Consider the following 6,364-nt stretch of genomic DNA (forward strand, 5'->3'; position numbering starts at 1 on the left):
ACTTAAAGAGTTTTAAACTGTTACTGTTCCAAATTGTCTTTTGTCATTCAATTAGGCGAAAAAAACACCTTTAGAAATGCTGTCACCGAGTAGTTATTGTGTTTTCATTCATTTATGATTTTGTATAGATGGATCAAAACCATCTGTTGTTCAGAAATGCGTACTATTACATAGAGAGGAACTCAATATTTTAGACTACGGAATTTATTCTGCTTGGTTATTTTTAAAGATTTAAGAACATTTGTGTGTGAATGGAGTTCCATACTTTGCTTAAAACAGCATTTTTTCTTCTAAAAAAATAATTCTAAGTATAAACTAGTTTTACTTTATTCAAGTAATTTTGTTTATAGTGGGAATTGCTGCTAAGTACTGTAGAAATTTAGATGTTGACAAATTTAAAATAATTCAACTAATAGCGTATGCCTACTGGGATATTTTCTATCAACAATCCCACAGTACTTTCTATAAAGTAGGCTACAGGAATTAAGTAATATACAGTCAATAGACTGCCTACTCTAGGGATTGAAAAAGGCATCTGCCCTGTGCCAGGAATATATTTGACTGTCTGCCTGTTTGTTTTGTTGTTTATTTAAAGGGGAGCGAAATTTTATCAAGAAAAACCAATAGTGAATAGTTAAGTAGACCAACTGTACATATAGTTAGTTAACAGGTTAGAATTTAAGTAGTACATTGCTGCTGCCTTCATAAGGGGTGATAAGCTTTTTAAGAAAGTTCATGTATTACAAACTACCTCAGAATTACCAACTTCAATAAGATAATACCAAAAAGATTTAAAAAAATAATTTAGACCTAACAAATTTATAATCCTTACAATTAGAGGTTTCCTAAAAGGAAATATTTATTTCCTAAAGATTTCTGCTAATTATTACTGCTTTCCAGGGTGCTGTCAGAATCCTCTAACAATTCAGTACAAAATTTCTGCATTTTACATATAGAGATTTTGAATGTAGCAAAACAAGTAAGACAAAATGTTATGTTTAGAGTAATTTTTGCCAATATCATGGCATGCCAGTACATCGTATTAATTCTTGCGTACAGGGCCAGATTCTCAGCTTCATTAAAGCCTGTGAACTGAAGCATATTTACTTATGTATGATTTAAGGCCTGAAGGAACGATTAATTCAGTTCAAATTCCTACATAACACAATGATTCATTCACTCTGCCCAACAGATCACTGGGATGGAGTATATATTTTAAGGAAATGTCAGGTTTAGGGCAGATTTGAAGAGCTTTTCTTCTTACCCTGTTTTAAGCAGTTCCTGTTTCTGCCACTTCTTCCAAATGACAAGCTATTCCCACATTTCTGAATATATAAGTCTTTTGAGTGGCATGCGGAATCAAACCAGAGAACTGATGTGGCTTTTTTCTTTTTTTTTCTGGGTTATTTTTAATTTGGGTTCAGCAAAGAGTTCACCATTCAGCTACACCAACAGTTGCATGGCAGAAGAGAGAGAACAGGATGGGAGTAGGTCTAAGTAGTAGAGGACAAGAGAGGAAAGGGCTTCACATAGCAGCTCTGTTGTCTGTAGCTGCTCTTCTGCCCATTTTTCTCCTCTGTACCGTAGCTGGCAGGCGGCAGGGCATATCTGTACCTCACTGGCTGAGGTTCACAGTCTAGCATTTTAGTGTTAACTGATGTTCACAGGCAATTAAAGTAAATATGTTAGACTGTGAACTGAAACGGTTCTGTTGTGGAAATGTCCTCCGGCAGAGAGGATGGCAGGACAGCTGGGGGTAGCAATGCATTAAACCACTGCAGCTGTTTTCCTCATTGCACTTAAGTAAGAGCTCGATTAAGTACACCACGTATTGAAAAATGTACTACCCTGCTAGGTAGTTTGTTCCCATAGTAAACTTCCTTAGGATTTAAAAATGAAATTCGTTCTGAATTGAATTCTGCTGACATCTCCTTCTCATCATTGACCTTCTTACGTCAGCATCTACTAGCTTCAGTACTGGAATTCAGTATTTGGAACCTAAGTAGGATTTTTGAAAGAGCGTGGTCCAGAACTTGGATGTTTCCTAGCTCTCTGAGCTGCCTTATCAGGTAAGGAAGAAAGTGGAAGTGCTAATTCAGGGTAAAAAGTTTTGCAAAATGGCAGCAGGGCATTAAGAAAATGCCAGCTAGACTGTTTATCTTTTTGGGAAAGTCTATAAATAGGAATTAAGACTCTAACATTCCAATTATATATATCTTTTTTTTAACAGATGACTACCATGAGTGTAAGATAAACAGAACAAACAAGTATTTTACTTCAAGTAGTGTGAACAGAAGTTCATAGTAGATTACAACTTTATTTTGTGACTTATTCAGAGATGGAAACAGCCTGAATAATTAAGCAAAATAACCATGTTGAAAGCCAGGTACATTTTAAAAATCATTAGGCAAAAATAAGTTGCCTGAAAATGGTAAAATGATTGTCAAATGAGAAATAGATTAATGCTAGCAAGTGTATTCTGACCACGCATTTTAACATATAACCTCAATTAATCTTGAGTGAAATTCTTGAACCTCATAACTCCAGCAATTAATAGAGGAAATAGACTTGAAAGGACAAGTACGTACAAAGGAAACTTAATTTTAGTGGTTGATTGATTCTGAACTGTGTTGTCTTTGTAGACTTTGAAACGATGAGAACACAAATGCGACCTGTTGTTTAGCATTTGCTTACAATTGACCATTAATGAGCTAATAACTACCTTCAAATCTTTTATTCTGAACAGAGTATTTTTGGAGTTTCCTCAGTCCTCTAATGTATAAAGGACTGTAATATATAAAGCTTTCTATTCTGAATTGATAAAGACCTATTTACTCTAAATTAAGACTTATTAACTCAAATATTTTCTAGTATATTTTGAATTTTAAAAAATATACCAGAAAAACCAGTAGACATTTTGTCTCTCAAAGCAAACACTTGTACCCCAAATTAATCAGCATCTCTGAATGTTTAATAATAGTTGGATCTAATCTCAGTCAAGAGCTAGAAATGAGTCACATACATTTATGTCATTTATCTGACTGTATTAAAACATTATTTTTGACATAGGAATGTTTAAATAACGTAATAAAAGTTTCAGTGCTTACAAACAACTACTTTATTCCTGCATAAATCCAAGCTACTGATGAAAGGAATTGGACTGCCTCTAACCTAACTCAGAGGAAAAATTAATTAGGATTAGGTTTTAGTTTGGATCATTGATCTAGTTCTCTACACAACAACAGAAATGGTTGTGCCAACCCAAGGTAGAAGGTAGGCACCAGCAGCAAGAGCAAGAGAAGAAGGTGACACCATCAGCTTCTGCAGCAGGGTGGATTTGTGCAACATTAAAGTGACCGTATAAATACAGCCTTAGAAATTAAACCTGCTGGCTAGAATAGTCTGTTTCCTCAAATAGATTAATGACTTGTTTATAACAAGTTAAGCCACAAGGGAATCCTTAACAGGCTTTGTCTGCTTTCTGGGTAAGAGATGGCTCCACCTATTCATGCACAAGAAGCATTAATATTTTTAAGAATTTGAATATGACAAAATTAAAGTTAACAGACTGATTAACTCAGAGTTCACAGAAATTTGCAGGAGGGGAAGGAAACAGAATCTCACTCTGAAGGGAACATGAGAGAAAATTTAGGTCTAAAGGTTGAATGTGTCCCCAGGTCTTCATTCTCTTCCACAAAGGCAAGCCTAAGGAAGTAGGGTCTCTATAAAACCAAACTCCCAGACAGATCGCTGAGCAAACACCGTGACAGCTGGGTAATATGAAGAGAGAGAAACCTCTAAATTTCTGTAGATTTTATTTTAGGAAATGCAGGTGGTTTTATTTTAAATCATTGTCATGCTGTATATTGTGTAAATGCCTTTATTAAAAGTAATTACAAACCAAGGTAAGTGGCAAATATTAAGGCATTCCATCCCTACTGGTGCTGTAATATTTTAAAACTGTGGTACTGCCCGGGATCACAGAATATCTCTTAGGCATATCCAAAGAACAAGAGCACTAATCCAGGAAGCCATGCTTGGCAGACTGAAAATTAGTAATGCCGCTGTGAAGAAGAGAAGTCTTGTGATTATTAGTACTAGAAGTCTTGTGATTATTAAAATTAGCCAGAGGCTCCCTGCATATAATATGATGGTGGGGAGAGTGTGTGAACCCTGAGGATTTCCCATGGAGTCTCTTATGATACCATTCAAGTTAAATCACTATGTGGGTGCAGCTGCTTCAAATAACCGTGTAAGAAGCAAATCCAGCACCATTGCAATAGGCTAATGTTTAGTTTTTGTTTAATGTTAAAACCTGTGTTACTCGTTTAAGCAACAGACTTTCCTTCAAAAGAAATTGGATGAAATTCTTTATTATATTTATAAAGGTGCACATTATATTGAGTATCTTGAAGAATTCAGATTCTTCTCTGTAGTTTTCCTTTCTCCTCATTAGTCTCATATTTTCATTCATTGTATGTCCAGAATTCCTGTACACTTCAGCACATGTAACCACTTTTAGGTTTTTCTGAGTTATTCTTAGCATGTAATAAGCTCCAAGGTGTCATAGAACTGAAGGTGAAGGTAAGAAGGTATTTTAAAACCACATTTACCTTTTGACACCGTGAGTAACAAACACTGTACTTGTATAATCAGCAGTTGATTTCCATCTTACACACAAAACCTGCATCACTAGAACAACAACACTCAGTGTTGATATAGCTGGATAGGAACCTGAAGTATTAACAAGTAGCAATAAATCAGCATAACTTTTACTGCTTGGGCATTAAGATATACCAAAGTTTTGGCATTGGCATACAAAAATGGATAATGTGTGAACTGCAGAATGGAAAGGCATGTGTGAATGGAAAGGCTGTACCCTAAATAACACATCAGTATGATTTATGTTGTATCTCAGTTGCTTTTCTGCATCTGCTTCTGGTCTTCAGAATATTGCTTTGGTTTTGCACACCCACTGAATGCCAAGTCAGTGCACGCTACACCTTTTCTGTTACTGTTTTGGCTTACCTGTCCTAATTTTTCAAGGAAGTTGCCTCTACTGAGGCTTAACTGGGAATTCTGTGTTTAACAGCTGAAAAAGGCTGAAATGGCTGCACTTTTTAGCATTTTTCAAAGCCTGGACACAAAGAGTACTTGAACTAAACACTTTGGTGCTAGAATAAAGCACCTGCTCTTGCAGATGACTAAGATCTCACGTACTAAGTGAAAAATATATCCCCTAATGAACACATGCCAGGAACTGTTTGGATCCAGACGTAACACGAATGAAACATTTAGATCCTTGTCTGCCATATGGGAGACCCACATTTCACGATTACTCCCAGCCTGTCATTCCAAGGCTTGGCATAGAACACTGGATGAAGTAATGGCTTGAGATTATTCAGCAAAACCTTTAAATATTTGCTCTGCAGTCTCCTCTTGTGTTGCCTTTCTGTTGCTTGCCCGTAATCTAGCTAAACTTGTGCAAACCACTGAACTGTAGAGGGAGGTGATGCAGAAAGCGCAGCCATCTGGGCCTGCCTGAATAGGAAGAGAAGAAAACACCCTTACTGTGAGAGTTGCTGGCTGTTATTAAAGCCAGGATTGCTTTTACGGGAGTGCCAAATCTTACTAATTAATTTTCAGATTTATACTTCAGAGTGGCTCTGGCAGTGATTATATCATTCAAAAAGCAGTCGCAGACTGTTCTTGAATCTTAAAGCACAAGTCTTTTTAAATTCTGCAAACTTTTAGTACTTTGTGAGCTCCTAACATTTGGTTTCCAGATACACATCTTTCCTTAAGAGTAAGCCCTGCCAAAAATATGTAACTTGTTCTTACAGTAGTATATTTGTGACCCATCTTTTCATCAAAGAAGGCTTCTTTGGTAAGTGTACTGAACATGAAAAGCCATAATATGCTACGTTCATCGCCTCATTATTTTTATCGCCATACCATGCCATAATCTTTTTGCCCAAAGCCTCACAGCCAAAAAAGCATCTCAATGGGAGGCTCCTAGCTTCTGACTCTGACTCTGCTAAACACATTGCATTAATTGAAGTCATGATCAAGTCATAAACATAAGAAGGAAGAACAAAAATAAAACTTTACCTAAGGAAGGATGATTTTACTTGAAGTTAGAATTTCAAATGGGATGGGAATTCTCACAGTGTGGGAAGCATTGAGAAGATCCTCTGGTGAAGGAACCATGGATAATTTTTTCCTCCCTTAATAAGACCGATGTCCCTAATCTGTGTTAATAAGGCCCAGCCAAGCACTCCATCCTTATTTTGGAGGAAATACACTTTTTTTTTTTTTTAAAGACTGCAATAGGCCCACAGCTGTTTTTAATACCGTGTCCAGT

This window comes from Rissa tridactyla, chromosome 8 (genome assembly GCF_028500815.1).
Source record: "Rissa tridactyla isolate bRisTri1 chromosome 8, bRisTri1.patW.cur.20221130, whole genome shotgun sequence".
NCBI classification, from domain to species: Eukaryota; Metazoa; Chordata; class Aves; order Charadriiformes; family Laridae; genus Rissa; species Rissa tridactyla.